General features: G+C 41.2%; 1 protein-coding gene across 2 annotated transcripts in view; it reads left to right on the forward strand.

Annotated features, from left to right (window-relative positions):
- LOC149068826 (protein phosphatase 1 regulatory subunit 16A-like) overlaps positions 1 to 18,633 on the forward strand; it is a 58,167-nt gene that overhangs the window by 1,764 nt on the left and 37,770 nt on the right. The gene's annotated exons all lie outside the window — the stretch shown is intronic.

Here is an 18,633-nt window from a genome sequence, read left to right on the forward strand (position 1 = left end):
GGTCAGGGAAATTTATGAATGTTGGTTTAGGAAAGTCAGAGAAATGATCAAGCAGATTTTGCTGGGAAATCGGTAACAGCATCACAGGTCCTCGGGCAAAGTGATTTTTCTGGGCCCCCCCTCCCACCCGCCTGCAAATACCCTTTACACAATTTGCATACTCACTGACTGAAAATTTAACCAGATATCATTTTAATGAGGCCCTTTCTACACTTGAGGTCTCCCCTGGTGGACCCAATGTGTTTTAAGACGGCACTGATTAGTAGTGGTAGTAGTCTTGATCCCCAGGGCCGCAAACAGATGCTGGGTGTAAGGGTTAGAACTTTCGACCCCTCTAGTTGAGGTCCCGCTGACATCCCCAAATTGAGGGGGGAGGGTGTGTTGCTGATAGCAGAGGCGTATTTATGGGGAGCAAAGGGTGTAGCGTGTCCTTGCCCAAAGCAGCAAGTTCGGATGAACGGTAAATTTTGAGCAATCAGTGGTGAAGAAAATTAGGAAAAATGCGGAAAATTTAATTTTGCTCACAGGAAGTAAAAACCATAAAACCGTCTAGCTCATAGTTTCCCAACCTTTTTTTGTCTCATCACCCCCCCCCCCTTCTTCAGAAATTGTTTTCTCCCATCGCCCCCCAACGCAATCTAACCCCATAGGATCCCATGTTATACCCGTAGTTTCTACCGCCCCCCGGCGATGGAATGTTAACGCCCACGTTGGGAATCACTGGTCTAGTTGGTCAGCGAGCAGTTAATAGAGTGACCAAAAAAAGTATGTGAGTGACCAAAACAGTGACGTAAAGAGCGTGGGACAAGGTCGGTGAGCGATCGTCAGAGTTACCTAGAGCGTGTTCAAGCATGTGAATGATCGAAAGAGTGGCGTAGCTCCTGTACAAGCATGTGAACGTATGGGCCCACCCGGGCGCCTCAAGTGCAGAGGAAGACGTGATGAGATCTCATTAGGAATTTTGATATTATGCATATAAATATTAGCAAACAGTCTCAAAACATATGGTAGGGGACTCAGAAAAACCATTTACCCGTGGGCCCAGTGCCATCTTAACCCTTTAAGCGGCAATTAGAAATCACTAAACCCCCATTCAAAATGCCACATCATCTTTAATGAAGTAGGCTTTACTTCTATTTTCAGCAGGTGCAAATTAAGGGGTATAAGGAAAAGTTTTACGTAGAGAAATCAATTTTACTAAACATCTGGGGCTTGTCAGTGATGAAATAAGTGGCTTTTTATGGAGACGAGATATATCTCATCATTACCGCTCAAAGGATTAACGCAACGCCCCAAAGCAGAATATGCCAAAATCTGCGACATACGTCGTAGTGCTACTGCAGAACAATCTAGAAGAATTTTAAGGAAAATTGCGCTATTATAGGAATTTTTACTGCAGAACATTTCCAGTTAGCCGAGGGGTCGTTGCAGAACAATGAAAAACATTCTGCTTTGGGAAACGCAGGACTCGCCTGGTCATTGCCCGGGGGCCTCACAAATATGAGATCTAATCGAAATTTTCGAGAGCAGCCAAATAAATTTGTACCTAAGCATTTTTAGCCAGTCAAGGCCTCAAAAAACACACTTGGCCGGGGGCCCGCATGTTGCTGTTAAGACGGCCGGGATGAGTGACCAAAACAGTGTCCAAGAATATGATCGAGCGATAGTGTGACCTAGAATGATAGTGTGTGTGCAGAGGCGTACGTACTCCAAGCAGACAAAAAATTAAGGGGGAAATTGATATTTCGGTGAAAAAGTAAAATATCTAAAGAAAATTACATAAATTGATTGATTTCTCTATGTAAAACTTTTCCTTATACCTCTTAATTTGCAGCTGCTGAAAATAGGAAACCCATTATATGCTATATTGACCAATTTCTGTTAATTTGAATGCTTTTTAAAGGTCACTCAAAATTTCTCGGGACGAAAATTTCTCCCCCCCAAGAGTTCTCTGCCCTTTCCGAAGGTCAATCCTGCGTATGCCCCTAAGTGCGTGAGCATGGCAGTGACCAAAAGAGTGATCTAGAAAACGAGGTGTGCCAAAAGCTTGACCAAACAAATGACCAAGAAAGTGTGCAAGCATGCGAGTGACGAAAAGAGTGACTTTAAGACGGTGGCGTATTTAAAGGCACATGGGAGGCCTGAGCGGGCAATGGCCCAGGTTGATAAAATTGGAGAGGAATGGGTGGTCTAAAAAATTAGTATGGGAAAGGGGGGCGGCTAAATTCTTTTTGGGTTTTTTTTCGCGATAGCCACTCGTGTTCATATTATAGCCGATAGTTCGAGAGAAAACTCGCAAATCAGGAACCCAGTGATTCGAAATCACGCTGTCGCCGCCAGGGCATTAATCCTAGGCCTTTAATCCTCTGGACTACTAAATATTTATGGTCATTTGTAACTCAATCGAGTATGGCGGATTAAGCCGGACAGACCTGAAGGTTTTGTTTCACGGTGAGTACGCATTTAGTCTGTCAAAGCGTGAATCCTTGGCGGAGAAATTTCATGGTCTGCGACAGGCAGACCACCGGTCACTCACTTGGTGGTCGGTCGGTCGGCCGACCAACTCCAAAAGGAAATAAGAATTATATCTTCATTCCGGTCGGATCAAGGGTTCCCCCCCCCCTCACCACCATCTTTCTATCGACCGGACGGACACCATTATTTACTGGAAGGATACATAAATCGCGAGAATTGTGATGACGAGCATCAGCGCATTAAATGGGACGGAACCTCATCAAGGAAAATTCCCATCTCGTGCGTAATGACACCTATAATATAGTCAGGAAAAAAAAAAGAAACGCACACATTTTTCATGTGACACACATCTATAAATTGATAGAATGTCATGCGAGAGACAGAGAGAGGCGGGAATTCTCTCTTGAAATTTTTACGTTCGCGAGGCAATTCTGTGGCACCTCAAACTGCCATGACGTATTCAGTGGAGCCTCTAATACAGAGGTTCTTAACCTTTTCCTCAGCCGCGACCCAAAATCAACAAGATCAGCTCCGCGATCCACGTGGGTCTGTTTATTCTTCAGTGTTAGTGAAACCAGTGACGCAATCATGTAACTTATAACAGAACTGTAAGTGGATTTGTGCGACTCGTGACTTGACCGCAGCAAACATTTGCTACCGCAGGGAGTCCCCCATCGAGGGGTTAGCGCACTAACCTCTCGATGAGTATAAAAAACAAGCTGCCGTTCGGAATCGGCAATAAATTGTAGGTCCCGGTCAAATTAGCCCTCGTGTGCAGAAAATGACCGTGGTGCGACAAAAATGATCAAATTTTATCCAAATTTACTGGGTTTTTTTTTCTATTTCCCTCGAGCGGCCACGGAGCACCGGTTAAGAATCGTTGGTTTAGTGGGTTTGTAGCCCCCCCCCCCCCCTTGCGATTCAGAGGTTTCAGTCGTGATCAAAATCAAGAATCCGTAGCTGTAAGTGGGTTAGTACGACCTATATCAGAAGCCCCGTACGGATCGAGTTTCGGTCGTGACAAATACATAGATCAATAGCTCCTGATTGTCAGTGGATTTATACACGACCCATCTCGGAAGCTCCACGACCCACAGTGCGGCCTGGTCATATTAGGCTACACCAGAGAAACGTGGGCGGCGATGGAATGTTCCAGGGGTGGCGGTAGAAGCTACGGGTATAACAGGATCCTATGGGTTAGATTGCGTTGGGGGTTATGAGAGAAAGTTTCTGAAGGGGGCGATGGGTACAAAATAGGTTGGGAAACGGCTACACGATGGGTGTGTCCAGGCCCCGACTTTGACTCCTGAAATTGATCTGGATAGGGAAGCCGCCCGTGATTTTAATTTTCCTGAATAACCAGTCAACATGATTTTTTTTTTAGTCTCACACCTTTAAAATGCTCTTTCGCACCCCTGGTTAAGAGCCACACATTCTAGGTTTTGTGACTCTGATGCTACCCAATAGCATTAGATTGTCTTCTGTATTTTTAGAACATATAGAGGAATAAAGAATGTTTACAAAGAGCTTTGCAGAGACAGAGCTAGAAATAAAAGTGCTTCATTTATTGAAAATTATGACACTGGCATTGGACAGTTAAAATGTAAACAAATCCCTTTAAAAAAGGGATGGACAACGCGGTAAAACCATCCAGTTCCCCACCTGGACCTTGCAACTTGTACATTTTTCACTGTGATTTTGAAAGTGGTCTCGAAGGAGCGTCATTCTTTAAAAACTTGCATGCCTTCATAATTTGCTGTGCATTGAGGAAGATAGTTTACACACTGGACTCTGGAAGAGTGGTAAACCCTGTGCTATGCGTTTTTTGGTCAGGGAAAATTTTGAGTCACGGTCAGGGAGAGTCAGGGATGATCGAGCAGATTTTGCTGGGAACCCTGTATTTTTCATGTAAACGGGGGCTTTCATAAACCCATTAATCGTAAAATGCAAATCGATTTTACTCTCCCCCCCCCAGAATTTTCTGTAATGAGCCACTACTGATATAATAATTACATAAATATAATTTGCCATATATTACTAGGTCTATTATATTTATGTATGCTACAGCAAAGATAACTTGCTTTACTCATGCTCCAGCATTATAAACCCTGAAAAAACCCAGTGGGTTGGGTTTTTGAAAAAAATCCTGGTTTTTTCCCAACTCTGGCTACACCTCAGAAATTCCCAAATTTTTCTCGAGGATTCACGAATCCCACGGGATGCTTTCATTCGTTAAAGACCCAAGTTTCGGGAACAATCTGACTTCCTGGGACCCGGTACACGTATCGTTAACTCTATTCTGAGTGGCATCACTGGGCATTCTTTGGGCTTACAAGCCATGCGATCTTCTGAGGTAGGCTACTCTCAGTTGGATCTTATCCCAAGGATGATTGCAAAAAACGACGCATTCCGGCACGGAAAGGTGGCGCGACAAGGGTATAATGTATGAGATAGCGCATCTTCTTTTCTCGTTCCTACTTACCCCCGGGGTGGAAGAAGTAAATGGAATAATTCATAACCAATTCAATATAGGCCTGAAGGACATTTGCTCCTCACTTGGGGTCACGTTCTTGGAGCTTCCCGCATTTACCGATAGGTGGCTTCGTTCGGATGGGATCCATCTAAATAAGAGAGGGGTCTGGGAGGTTTACGATAGTCTTAGGTCAGGTTTTTTACTCCCAGACCACGTAGTCGGGAATGCGGGTTAGTTAATGATAATCACAACAGTACTGACGGGGAATTACCCACCTCTGACTTGGATGGCTTCTCGATTGACAACAAACCACCGGGCAAATTAAAATGTGTGTTAATAAATGCCAGGAGCTTGGGTAACAAGAAAGATTTTTTAGAAACTATGATAGTTGTGGAGGACTTGGATCTTATAGCCATTACAGAATCTTGGGCAAACGATGGGGATGAATCTTTCTTACACATCTCCGGATACGATACTTTTTTGAGAAATAGATCTGATAGGAAAGGGGGTGGAGTGTTGATATACGTGAAATCATGTTTGAAGGCTAGAGAGTGTAACGTACAGAGAAGTGATATTGAAACCATATGGGTTGAACTTGAGAACAAAAGACGTCATAAGCTTATTGTTGGGGTTTGTTACAATCCACCGAATAGGGATCAAAACTACATCGCCAAAATGCACGATGAAATTTCCTACATGTGTAAGCGAAAGAGGGTTCTCATACTAGGGGATTTCAATTACCCGGGTATTGATTGGGAGAACCTTTCATCTGGAAATCAGTATGAAAGAGACTTTCTTAAGTTTGTGCTCGAAAATTTTTTGTATCAGCATGTATCAGAAGCCACTAGGGGTACTGCTATTTTGGATTTAGTTCTTACTAGTTCTGAGGATCTAGTTGAACATGTTTCGGTGGGGGAAGAGTTTTCTTCCAGTGATCATCGTATCGTCAGATTTCACTGTAACTTTTCCTCGGGTAAGGTTGATAACAAAAGATTGGTTCCTTGTTTTCGGAGAACTAACTTTGATGTTTTGCGAAGAAGGTTAGCGGAAGTTTTCAAAGACCGGTTGGAATCAGTAGGGGTGGTAAGTCAATGGGAAGAATTTAGTACGAAGCTGTCCTCTGTTTTGCACGACGTCATACCCTTTGTTCGAAAAAAGCGTGTTTGTACATCACACCCTCTATGGTTCACGGATAGCGTGCGGAACCTTTATCTTGAAAAGAAAAGAGCATTCAGAGAGTATAAAAGTGGACGAGGTGACCTATCATTGTTTACTGATAAAAGAAGACTGTTGAAGAAAGCGATAAGGGATAGTAAAAAGCAAGTTGAATCTAGGTTGGCAGATAACATTGGCTCTGACCCAAAATCATTTTTTCGATACGTCAATAATGGATGTAAGGGGACAGTTGGCCCCCTCTCGATAGGAGGCTCAAAAGTAGAGAGCAATGTAGGCATGTGTAGTGCTTTCAATGACTTTTTCGCGTCGGTTTTTAATGGAGATAATGATATTCGATATACGGGTGTTGCATGGGGTAATAAAACGCTCAACGATATTCAAGTGGAAGACGTGGAGGTCCTAAATCTTCTAAGAAATGTATGTGCAAGCAAAGCACCAGGACCAGATGATATCTATCCCAGGGTTCTCAGGGAAGGTGCTAATGAATTGTTGGGGCCAGTCGCACAGATATACAGGAGTAGTGTTGCTGAGGGTATCGTCCCGAGAGATTGGAAACTGGCTAACGTTGTTCCGATATTTAAGAAGGGTAGTAGAGAAGTGGTGTCTAATTATCGTCCAGTGAGTTTGACGAGCTCCCTCTCGAAAATTTTGGAAATTATCATCAAAAGGCAGTTTGTGAAGTGGATAGACGAGAATAATGTATTGTCGGATAATCAGCATGGGTTCAGGAAGGGGAAGTCATGTGTAACTAACCTCCTTTGCTTCTATGATTACGTGACTAAGGCTTTGGGTAAGAGCAAAAATGTCGACGTTGTTTACCTTGATTTCCAGAAGGCATTCGATCGGGTCCAACATGGCAAACTCTTGAAGCGTTTACACGAGATTGGAATAGGGGGCAACTTGCTGAATTGGATAGAATCGTGGTTAAGAGATAGGTCGCAAAGAGTTATGGTGAACGGGGAATTCTCTGGTTGGACAGACGTCACAAGTGGAGTTCCTCAGGGAAGTGTCCTTGGCCCCATACTTTTTTCACTTTTTATCGATAAACTCGATCAGGGTATCGATGGAATTACTAGCAAATTCGCAGATGATGTGAAGCTAATGGGGGTAATCGGGAATGAAAGCGATAGGGAGTTGCTCCAGACCAACTTAAACAAGATTGCAGCATGGGCAAATGAATGGAGCATGACGTTTAGCGTAGATAAGTGCATGGTCGCTCATTTTGGTTCGAACAACCAACGGTTCTCTTACGAGTTGAATGGTGTCACTATCCCGGATGCAACTAGAGTCACCGATTTGGGAATTCTCATTGACGAGCGACTTAAGTTTTCTGAACATTGTTCAGCGGTTGTCAAAAAATCGAATAGAATGCTTGGTCTCATTTTCAAAAAGGTCTCTTCGCGTTCTCCTAAAGTCATTCTTCCTCTTTTTCGAGGCTTAGTTCGTCCTGGACTGGAGTATGCTGTAAGGTTTTGGAGACCATACCTACAGAGGGACATAGACTTGGTTGAAGGGGTGCAGAGAAGAGCTACGCGTGTCCTTATTGGCACACAGGGCTTGAGTTATGAAGAAAGACTTCATTTTTTGAATATGTTTACATTGGATGAGCGCAGGTGTCGAGGAGATATGATCGAAGTGTTCAAAATTTTCAATGGGATGGATAGGATGGACCATGAACTTTTAGTACACCGCCAATCGACTGCTTTTACAAGGGGACACCAGTATCGATTGGTGAGGGACAATGCAAGGTTATGGTGTCGCGGGGAATTTTTCTCCAATAGGGTTGTTAATAAATGGAATGGCTTACCCCCGGAGGTAGTAAATTGTAACACAATTGACACGTTTAAAAAGAAATACGATAAACATGTTGGGGTAAATCGAGAAGCTATCCATTCTTAGAATAAGACAACCATAAGTAATCTTTATGGGCATCGTATAATATTTTATCATGTGTATATATTGTTTGTAATTTGTGTTAATTGCATTTTTAATTGGGTTGCTGTATTTTTGAAACATATGACAACCATATTTTTATGGGCATCTTTTTATCAGCCACCTCGTTGGGCATTTTGCCTGTTGTGGCGTTGTATTTGTATTTGTATTTGTATAATCATTATGATCACACAAAACCGTCGTTCAAGGAGACTTTTTAGCACTTCATCAAGATGCATCTAGCAACCTCATCATCAGAGACGACTGGAATGCATTATATACGGAGTGTGTGAGAGTGAGTCTCTCTCGTCCTTCAACATGAAGAAATATTGGGGTTCATTGGTGGTGACGATCAATAAACAGTCCATATTATTATCAATCCTTCGTCATCCCAACCGATTGAAATTCATCATTTATGACTTGTCTACGCGATTTCTTTTTTGCTCTAGATCGGTGTTTTCACCCTGGGAGTCCGCATGGCCTCCTTGCGTTTTTGGGATACTCTTAAGGCAGACATCTTCAACCTGTTGCTCGCGAGCACTACGGTGCTCCCTGAAGTATCCAGAGTGTTCGATGATCATGTCCGATTTCATGCTCTCAAGCACTTGATCAACGTTCCACCTAAACACCTTGTACAAATCGCATTCAAGGATTGAAATTATCCCGATTTCATGTATTCATATGTCAAACTCCCCTTAAGGGTGCTCTTCTTTTGACGATAGGTGCAAGCAGTGCCTGCGACTTAAAAAAAAAAGACCCCTCTGTTCTAAGGCATGGCCCCTCTTCAGACCATACTTTCTTCTTGTGACTCCCTTTTCTTGTCCAGGGGCTCCCCACCCTCATCCAAGAGCGAGACCCTCTCAACTCATTGAATCGGTAAATTCTTGTGAACAAAAACTTTATAAAAAAAAGTTCAATCTCTGGACTCCTGGGCAGGAGTTCAACGGGCTTCCCTCTTGCGGGTTCTATCAAAGCCTCCTAGATGTACTGTAGTATCTAGGAGGCTTTGGTTCTATGCAGGACCATTCTCAAGATCATGGGGCCTGAGCAAAGTGATGTTCTTGGGGGGCTCATACTTAGATTTTTTTCTCCAACACTCTATGGCCGCCCGCTGTGGCGGTCGAGTGGTCATAGCGACGGACTTGCATCGCGAGGTCCTGCATTCGAACTCCACCGGCACCATAGTGGTGATCGGCCGAAGTTGGTTTTCTGTGGTTTCCAACTTCGAATCGCGAATGCGAGCCGATCTCGTTAAAAAGTCTCATCACAAAGAGCAACAGGCCTACAAAAACGGTACAATTGTAATTCAAAGCATTACACTTCACTGCTGACATATAGATGGCAGCAATAGAAAATCAGACTCAACACTAAATACGCATCAGACTTCACACGCTTACACTTCCGGCACAACTCACTAGGTAAATTAGGTAAATTGCCCGTGGCGATAGACCCGAGTTGTGCTCGGTTTGAAAGAAAGAAATGAAAGCACTCTATGCTCCCCCCCCCCTTAATCACTTGTTATGGCTCCCCTTCTACTTAATCTTTTCCTGTGCCCCACAGAATACCCCAGGACCGCAATGGGGAGGGGGAAAGGGGTGCCATATGGGCCCTGGTAGAGAAACGCTACTCTAAGGAAGCCACGGGTGATAGTCAAATGAAAAGAGAGCCATGATAGAGGTGGTTGTAGGGACCACAGTAGGGGGAGGGGGAAGACCGTATAAAAATTTTTGAACACATTCTAAGCATTTTTTAAACTGAAACCGTACCTCTACGACAAACGGTTGATGAGATAAAAGCCGCATTATTACTTATAGGATACCCTGTATAAAATAAAGCTTTCAAATGAATCCAGCAGAACTGCCCATATAACCAAGGCTATCTTAGCGCAACAAAGTGAAATCAGCGGAGTGTCTTAGCATATAGACCCTATTTATCTATAAATGAGCGCATTTTCTTCTAGAAATTCGATCCCAGGATGACAACAGCTGAGCAACCTCTTAATTAACTCATGGATCAAAATCTCTTACGTAAGACTCAAGTCGAGCACCAGCAGGTTCGCAATACCTCTGACGTCCCTGACATTTGTCTCAAACTGTGAGAAGATGGTCAATGAAGCACTAGACATCATTTGGACACTTGGGACTGGCCACCGTATGGTCTCTGACGAACTCCAATGCAGAGCTATTCCAACCACAACCAGTTCCAACGAGTTGGACAGGAAATTGCAAAGCCGTGGACGGCGCGAGTCCACATACTAAATTCCAACAGTGCTGCGGCCAATAATCATTTCAGATAATCCAAGGGGATCACCAATAGTTTCTAACAGTGCAGCATTCAGTAACGAGTTGTTAAAATGCAAAGGCTAATAATAAACTATAACAATACAAAGATCAATTTCGACAATGAAACAGCCAATTACTATTTTTGACAATGCAAAGTTGAGTCAATAATGAATTCTAACAATGCAGTGGCCAACAATCATTTTAAACAATGCAAAGTTGAGTCGATAATGAATTCTAACAATGCAGTGGCCAACAATCATTTTAAACAATGCAAAGATCTCAATAATAAATTCCAGCAATGCAGTGACCAATTATTTCAGAGAATGAAGGGGTCAACAATAATTTATAATGATGCAGAGGTAAAAAAAACTAGTAATGCTGCTTTCAATATTAAATTCTAACAATGCAAAGGTCAATAATAAATCTTTACAATGAAGCGGCAATGTAAGAGCCAACAATGAATTCTAACAATGTAAAGGCCTATTACAAATTCCAACAATGTAAAGGTCTATTACAAATTCTAACAATGTAAATGTCAAGTAATTCCAACAATGTAAATGTCAAGTAATTCCAACAATGTAAATGTCAAGTAATTCCAACAATGTAAATGTCAAGTAATTCCAACAATGTAAATGTCAAGTAATTCCAACAATGTAAATGTCAAGTAATTCCAACAATGTAAATGTCAAGTAATTCCAACAATGTAAATATGTCAACAAATAAATTCCAACAACGCAAATGTCAACATGGAATTCCAACAGTGCAGCTGCCAACAAGATTTAACTTACATGAAATATAGTTTACAGTGTTTCTCAAAGTGGGCAATATCACCTCCGGTGGGCGATGGATCGGTCCAGGGGGGCGATAGAAACTACAAGTGTAACACAGGATCCTATGGGTTCACTTGAGTCGGGGGTCGATGAGAGAACGAAATTTTGAAGAAGGGGGCGATGGCACAAAAAGTTTGGAGAACTATGGTTTGTGCAAGGATCAACAATAATTTCTAACTGAGCAAAGGTGAGGTGAGTAGTAAATTCCAAAAATGCAAAGGTCAGTAATAAAATCCCAACAGTGCATCAGCCTATTACCATTTCAAACAATTCAAGGGTCGGTGCTAAAGTCTAACAATTTCTGCCTCAGAAACAGGGTTTCTGGTAGCGTCAAATCACCCCCCCCCCTGTTTGGGAGGCGGTATTGCATACTATAAATTAATGGGTTTTTTTTTGTGCTGGAAGCAAACTTTGTTCATAAGCTATAGAATAAAGCTGCTGTGCGTGCCACACTCTGCCTAATACGTGGAAAAGATCTCGCGAAGATATCGATATTCAAATTCTAAGCACAAAAATACTTCATATTTCAAAGAGAAGAAAAAGATGAGTTTTTGACAATGATTTCAATTTTTTTCCCCCCTCTGCATTTTTTGCAAAAAAATTTGCTTCGAGTTTGAAAAAATGTCCATCTGACGGATGCCATCGCGTATTCATTTCGTAAACTCGATGTTAATGACAACAAATGGTAAAGGGAAATAGAGACATCAGATAGGAGAAGATGATGGAAAAAACTCTTCTGGTTTCTCACGGAGATAACATGGTATTCCAACACGGTATTAGGAATAGTAATTCCTCTTAATGGTGGAAAGGAGTACCTACTTAACCATATAACATAGTTGTGCAACGGACATTGCACTTTGCGGAAGAGCTTTGATGATGGAAGAATCGATTTACATATGTACAACGATTTCTCACTTTGATGAATCAATCGCGTATATCCATTATTATTTTTTATTCTTCTTTTCATCCATGGATTACCTTAGATCGGTGTCCGCGGTAGAAGCTTTTTGGATTTTGCATTGGAACCTTCGGATTGGCGTGAGTTGGGCGATGGAACAAAATTTTTGGGGAAATGTTGCCCTCGACCTTCTTTTGAGAACCACCAAAACGTTTTTGCTCTTTTTTTTCTCTTCCAGTGCGGCCCGAAATGCTTTTTTATTTTTGAGTGAGCGAAAACACCCTTGGGGCCGCGTTCAAGTACTACGTTAGCAGATTTTTAGCCATTTTAGACTCCACCCCCCCCCCTTGTCAGCAAAATTCCGTCAGCACTACCCCCCCCCCCGACCTCCTAACGCATATTGGGATCAGAGATGTACGGGGGGGAGGCACGAGCCCTTCTATGCCCCCCCCCCCGGATGATCAAAAATATTTAAAAACAAATTAAAATTTCTGAAGAAGATACCTTTATATGTGTTATTATAATCAATTTCCGTTAATTTCAATGCTATTTGAAGGCTTGTAGAACTCTATGGTAAGCCCTTGGTTCGTCAGAGCATTTAAGCTCCCCTCGGCACATTTTCAGATCATTCAAGTAGGCCCGTGGTACATTTTCAGATCATTCAAGTAGGCCCGTGGTACATTTTCAGATCATTTGAGTGACCTACGACACAGTTCCAAAACAGTTCGGCGGTCTGTGGCACATTTAGAGATCCCTTATGTGGCGTGTGGCACAGTTTTGGAGCACTTGAGTGGCCCGCTGTGCAGTTTTACATCTGATATTAGACTTGCTGCTGTTGTGAGCATTACTCAAAAAAAAGCATTTTGGACGGCGCTCGAAGAATGAAGGGGGGTGGGGGTCATTCAAGTATTACGTCAGCATCTATGGTGGGGGTGCGGTGTTTCAGGTTTGCCAAAGCTGCATTAAGAGTCAATCTTCATTGCATCTTTCAAGCGGCTTTGCAGGTTTGCTGACTTTTTTTTTTTTTTGATGACAAGGGTGAGGGGGTCGGGTTTGAATGATGCTCACGTCATCGACCACCCTTTACAAGAATGAGATATTCTTAATGGCATCTTACTGGTTGTACCAAAAACGAGAAAAGCTTTTTTCCTAGTTTGTGGGCACCTAAACTAACATTTTTTTTATTGATAAGTCCTGTATAGAAGCACTTTAGTGATCTCCAAATGTCCCACTGATCCTTCAAGTGATCTGGAAATGTGTCCGGGCTGCTCAAGTGTTCTAGAAATATGCAGCGGGCCGCTTAAGTGCTCTTTAAAATAATTTTTTTTTTCCATCTCTCACCCCTGGTTAAGAACCACTAGAGCCTAGTACCCGAATTTTCGTATAGACAACATGGGCATATGCCCAGCTCCCCATGTTTTAAGGGGGGGCCCCAAATTTATAGTAGTATATATTTTACTCAAATTTTTATAACTTTTATTTGGTAAAATTTTCAGTTCAAATAATTTTCCCTAAATCACATTATAGGGTCATTCAAGTATTACGTCAGCAACGAGGGGTGGGGGGTTTCGGATTTGCTGGCTTTTGATGACAAGGGGGGAGGGGGGTTTGAAGGTTGCATACGTCATCAACCACCCCCTTTTTGAAGATATGAAATATTCTAAGCTGCTGACGAAATTTTGCTGACAGGAGGGAGGGGGGGGGTCAATGTTTTGCTGACAAGGGGGTCAAAAATGGCTGAAAATCTGCTTACGTAATACTTGAATGGCCCCATACTCGGTTGACTCTCGTTATAACGACCCCACGTTATAGTGACCATTCCATTACAACGGCCGGTAGCAAAAAATTCCCGAATGCTTTCTTAAAAGAAACATCCTACATGGTTACCATTCGATATAGCGACCGTTTTCGAAGGAACGATGGGGATCGTTATTACGAGAAAAGTGCCCATGTTCCAAAGTGCTCATTATATTAAGATACCCCCCCCCCTCCCCTATTAAATATCAATTCTAATGTTATACCAATCAGTAATAGACCTTACACAGTATGTACAATGCACCTATTGCAATATTAACTCCGCAACAAAAATATGTTTCAACGTGTCGCAGTTTTCTGTTCGATTCCTCAATTTCACATCTTTTTGACAGTGAAATGATTTATGATAAGAAGGTTTGCATGTTTGATGCACATGGAATTGTCAAATCTTCATGAAGATTCTGTATATTTGTAATGCAAAACTTTATGCATCTGATTTTGCAAAATACTTTTTCCGACGAACTGCAACAATTTTCATTCTTGGTTCAGGCTGGTGACACAAGCCGCTGTGGTGGTCGAGGGGTCATAGGGACGGAGTTCGAATCCATTGCCATTGTACGTGATTCGAAGCACCGGTTTTCACCGCATCTTCTTCGTCTTGGGAATTCTTATGAATTACTGGTAATTAGACATGGCTATATACTCATTATAATTTTTAAATGAGTATAGACATAGGGACGGAGTTCGAATCCCACCGTTGCCACAGCGGTGTTCGGCTGAAGTTGGATTTCTGTTGTTCTCAACTTCGAGTAGCGAATGCAAGCCGATCTCTCCGTTCAAAAGTCTCACCGCAGAAAGCAACGGGCCTCTACAACGATACAATTATTCAGTCGTCACACTTTACTTATAGTTAGAAAAATTTACGGCAGATGGCAATCATTAAACAGAGACAGACTTCACGTTAGGTTCACAACACATACATGAACAGCTTCCAGCAATGGCCCAGGTCTTCTTCGACCAACTGCTAAAGTTCGTTTATTTTGTTTTGAGACAGAGCAGCGGGACATGATCTGGTTAGGAGGAAGTTGGTGACACAATGCCAGCAATGATAAATAACGCTAGAGGTTTAAAAGAGACGTTTCCAAAATGTTGAGACAGTACCGAATTCGCATTGTGACATCACCAATATCAAACTGTGTTCTAGAGAAAGATCATTCTTATTAAAAAGGATAAAATCGTCAGTTCGCTCAAGTCTTTTACAAGGAAAAACTGACATCTTAAGTTTTATTGTGTATTGAAGCTGAGATAACACAAAAATTAGAGTTTGTTCACATTATCAATGATTTTGCTCATATGAGTTGGTGCGAAAAATCATTTATTGTAAGATATTTCATGTAGAATTTTACATTAAATTTCTCATTTAGAATTGTGCTTATCCTTTTTTTATGTGTTTACAAACAGCATGGACTCTATTTGCTGACGTACCAAACTTCTTCGACCACACTCGAGGACCTCTTTTTCCCAGGGCCCCATCAACTCGAAGTCGGGCTCTGCTAGAGAGAGCCATTTTATTACCATCTTCGTTCACCTGGCTTCCACACGACCCTACGTAGGTTGCTTGAGAAAGATACGAAGCGCACACGCACACAAAAAACGTTCGTCCACTGAAGGGGCTTCGCACACAGACACCAAAATACTTCAAACTGATAGTCACTCTGGCCATTGTGTGTACCGTAGTTTAAAACTATTATGTAATGTCATTATGTCATTTTTTCCCACGTAATACAGGACACCGAGATCCAATCAAAGAAAGAAAGAAAAAAAAGACAAGTGGGCAATAAATGGCACATTTCTCTTCTCGGATAACCATCGGGTGGCACATTTTTTTAGCTACCAAACTTCAGGCCTTAAAAGAGCATCATACAATAAATGGCCGGCACCGAAAGGAAGATTTCCCTGTATATATACACACAATAGACGAACCAGCAGCAAAACGAAAAAAAAAGGACATTACTTTGGATGACCCTTGAGAGAAATCGGTTTTTATATTTCTATTTTCCCTTAACCTAGTGAAAATAAAGAAGGTCGAAAACAATAGGGAAACGATGGTGACTATATATATATATATATATACACACACACGTACACAAACATTACAATAAAAAAAAAACTTTCCATGTTGTTTTTTTACAAGGTGAAGGAGAATGGACAGAGTCGAGAATCTAGGTTTGAAACCAAAATCGATGATTCCCATTCTACCGCGTAAGGTTACGAAAAAAAAACAACAGTTTCACGGCTGGGGGATCTTTCAGATCAGTGACGTTGAATGCGTCACAAACAGCCAACCGTGTGCCACTAACGTCACATTATATAGTATTATCTTTTTTTTATGCGTTAAGCGTGCTAAATAGAAATATCTACTCGTTTTGGATGGCGTTTTTGTTTTTAATTCTCCTGGACACGCTGGGCCAATTATTACACAATGGCCATTCAGTGATTTCATGTGGGTATCGTCGTGAGACCCGGGTCCGAAACCCCCCTTTCTCCATGATCAGCGGGCACTGTGGTAATGGTGGTCGCCGGTAGTTGTACTTTCCATTCAGAAAAATTATAATCGAAATGCCAGTTTTTCACTTCCGATTCGGTAGATGGCATTTTCATAATGATGACTATATATACAGCTGCAACTAGATGTTTTATCAACCGGGGCTAGCAGGCATTTCAGCGTCCTCGTGTAATGTAGAAGGAGCAGTTAAAGGGTCATTTCAACACCCCCTTATAGTCGAGCTCCCGTGGCCCCAAGCCCGCCGACACCCCCTTCCACCCAGTTGCGGTCCTGAATGCATAGGCCCGCAATAAATTCCAACGATGAAACGGTCAATTACGATTTTAAATTTACGACTACAGGGATCAACAGCAATTCTAAACAAAGCAAGGATCAAAAAATGCAGCAGTCAATAATAAATCCCAACAATGCAGCGGCCTATCAAGATTTTAGATAATGCAAGGGTCAAAAATAATCTCGCAATGTAAAGGTGGTCCAACAAAATGCATTACCATATCAAACAATGCAAGGGACACAATAATTTCTAACAATGCAGCGGTCAATGATGTCTAATAAAAACAGACAACCCCAACAATGTAAACCCCAATAATGAATTTCAACAATGCAGTAGTCAATAATTTCTAGCAATGTACTGGTCAATTGACATTTTAGATAAGCAAGGATCAACAATAATTTCTAACAATGGAAGGACCAACAATGGATTCCAAAAATGCAACGGTTATCAATTAATTCTAACAAAGCAGCTGTGAATAATAAATTCCAACAATGCACTGGCCAACAATAAATTCTAACAATACAGAAGTGAATTACCATTTTAGACAATGTAAGGGTCACCAATAATTTGGTTAACTATGCAAAGGTCAATAATAAATTATAACAATGCAGCAGTAAAAAATCTTTTAGAACTATGCAAAAGTCCAAGTCCATTCTTACAGTGCAGAGGCCAACAATCTGTTTCAACAAAGCAGAAAAGCTAAAACATATAATTAGATTATTATATGTATATCTCGATACGCAGAGGTATTAGGTCGCTTCTAACGATTCTGGATCTGTAGTTTTCAAAAGTAGATTCATTGCATGTGTTTTAAAACAAAGCAGAAAAAGTACGAAATTATAAAAAATTTCAGAAGTATATATACAATCCGTATTCGCGGATTTCTTATTTGCGGTTTCTTTCCCAGTTTTTTTTTTTTTTTTTTTTTTTTTTTTGAAAAACACCGTTGAGGTAGCAATTCCCGTATCGGAACAAAATATAAATACAAATACAATGCCACAACAGGCAAAATGCCCAACGAGGTGGCTGAGAAAAAGATGCCCATAACAAATATGGATGTCATATATTTCAAAAATGCAAAATATAAATTGTACGTGTTAAATAAATGTTTAAAAAATTACGGCATCAATATATCAAGCAATATTACTGCAGTCAAATATATCAAGAAATAAGAAAGTAAAATTTTCTCGATCAGCGGTCGTATCTACACATGCTACTACTTACATAGCCTCTCACATTGTAAATAAATTCCAACAATGGAACGTCAAACAATGCAAAGAGCTAATAATAACTTCCGACAATGCAGCGTCAAAAAATTCAAAGGTCAGCGACCAATTCAAACAAGCAGATCAATTCCAACAGTGCGGTGTCAAACAATTCAAGTCAATTGTAATTTCCAACAAGCAGATCGGTTCACCCAATGTGGAAGTAGATGTCCAGTTCTAATAGCTGTACTTCGGTGTTTCTCAACCTGTGGTCCGTAACGATGGTCCAGGTGGACTTGATAATTTGATTCTAATTTTGAATGAAAAATTACTCAATTTTCGTAATTGATATAAGTAATATCCTCAATGGTTCTAATGAAAAAAATTAGGCCTTCATACTTAACGTAACGATATGTTATAAAGAAAAAGTATGGAATATCGCTGATAGTCGAAAAATACAGTTTTTGACAATTTCGGTAAAATTGCCGAATAAAAGGCTGCTAAAAATCGTAGTAAACAAAAATGTGTTTCAAGAAAAAAAAGTCATTCATCATTGGGCTGGGTGATCTTATTTCTTTAAGAAAAATACGAAAATAATGGGATATTATTACAAGGCAAAATACGGGACATCCAACCAGTTGTCTCAAAAATTATTGCCATTACTGGACATGAAAATTACACAATATTGCTATAATTACTAAAAAAACTGTTGAAAATAAAGTGTAGTTTACGGCGAAAATGTTGAATATTTAGTGGATCAATTGAAT

This window comes from Pholcus phalangioides, unplaced genomic scaffold (genome assembly GCF_987345545.1).
Source record: "Pholcus phalangioides strain wild (caught in Gottingen) unplaced genomic scaffold, Ppha-v1.0 ptg000024l_1, whole genome shotgun sequence".
Lineage (NCBI taxonomy): Eukaryota > Metazoa > Arthropoda > Arachnida > Araneae > Pholcidae > Pholcus > Pholcus phalangioides.